Here is a 1,907-nt window from a genome sequence, read left to right as displayed (position 1 = left end):
TCTAACACGAAGCTCTTACTCCAAATAGAGTCGTAAGAGTTTGTAGCCTGGTTGGAGGGTCAGATAGTTAACAACGAGACAAGTGACTATGACTGCAGTGTGTGTAAAGCTCACCTTAGCATAAGTTCCTGCAGAGAATGGTACCAGAGATAACTTACTTGTAGCATATCTCAGTGACAGACCACGGACTACAGCCTTTCTCAGTTGCTGGTGGATACCTGTAATGAGACAAAGCCAGCTTACACACAGCGAATTTCTCCAGCAAATTCAAGAATCTGAGATAGCTCTTATAGGCTTCCTCCCCCACAGTGAGCACCCTGAGAATATCTTCCAACACCCTCAGAGCTGCCAGATTAGACTGTGCCCTGCCCTCGCTTTGATAAGAGCACTTCATGACTGTGTCAGGATTTACCCTGTATTTCTAAGTAAGTCTCAGTGAGTTTTGCCTGTCACAGAGTGCTCCTCTGAGTGGATGTGATTGTTTTTCAGAAGACATGCTGACTGCATGGTCTCAGTAGTTAGGACTGAGCTTTGTAATGATGGGGTAGGAGCTCTCCGTGACCCTGGAATGTAAATTGCAGCTTAGAACGTTCCAAAAACTGATTTGTCTCAGAAAACATATTCCAGCTCTCCTGACCACTGAGTTAAATGACTTGTTTCCAGTAGCTCTTTGGTTGCTATTAGAATTCTGAAATAGAGGTGGGTTCGTACCACAGACTTTCTCAGTTTCTCACAATTGTATTAATCAGAGGGTTTGGTTTCCTGCATTGTAGAGACTGAGCAACAACAGGCTGGGAATCAGTAACGCAAGTACTCAGAAAAAGGGATCTGCAGAGGCAGATGTTTGGTTGACATCTGCAACCTTAGGAGACCAAATTCAGCGAACGGTGCACAGGACGTGCTCTGCCTTGGGGAGAGCATCTCTTACCAGATACTGGAGGATTTGCATTAGTGACAATCAGTGTGTTGTGCCTAAAATACTGAAGCTGGGAGCAGCTGATGTTATCTCTGCAGCAAATCTCTCTCTTTGTTTTCCAGAACTCCTTGCTTCAGGCTTTCTGCATTTTCACAGATAAACCAGCCAGGTGAAGCAAACAATGACTGCATTGAAAACAGGTGTTGGAAGGCAGAGCTCGACTTGTCCCGGTTTTTGTCCCACAGAAATCAAGGTGAGAGAGAGGTCAGAACTGGAAAAGCCTTACCACAGACACACAGTAGTATACATAGACACATACACATATATGATGGTGTATGTATACATACATGTTATGTGCTGTGTTTCTATCATGTTTGTTAATTCTGCCTGCTCAGCCTTGCCTTCCCTCATCTTAAAAAAAGAAAAAAGAAAAAAAAGGATATATGAAATTCCAGTCTTAGTCCTTATACTTCTCTTTGGGCAATGGAAAATGGTCTCAATTTGGGAAATTCCTTTCCTGCTGTCACTTGTGTTGATGCAGTTATACGCTGGAGATATGAACCTGATTTGACTTTGTAACAATACTGCTCTGTGGGAGCAGACTTTTTATTTCTCTTGTGACTACAAACACTGTGGTTACAGGAAGGTAACAGGTGCTTCAAAGGCAGTTGTTGTCTCAGACAGACAAGGGAGGCTTATCAGCAAAAGCACATCAGAATGATACTGTCTGAAGAGAGAGAGAAGTGTGCTTCAAATACGTGCTGTTTGTGAAGGTAGATTCCTGAATTCTGGACAGGGCACACAGTTATTTATTGCTCCTTCAGTTGTTGGCTTGGAATATTGAATATTCATGAATATTCTTATGAGAGCAACAAAGATTTTGTCAGCATCCCCGACAGCCTGTAACTTGACAGCTGTCGAGTTCATCATTTCTGAGGGTTGTAGTTCTGTAGTAAGGGAATGTCTGGCTCCAGGAGGGAAGTTTCAGGTG

The sequence above is a fragment of the Excalfactoria chinensis genome, chromosome 11, assembly GCF_039878825.1.
Source record: "Excalfactoria chinensis isolate bCotChi1 chromosome 11, bCotChi1.hap2, whole genome shotgun sequence".
In the NCBI taxonomy this organism is placed as follows: Eukaryota; Metazoa; Chordata; class Aves; order Galliformes; family Phasianidae; genus Excalfactoria; species Excalfactoria chinensis.
This window is presented reverse-complemented; position numbering follows the sequence as displayed.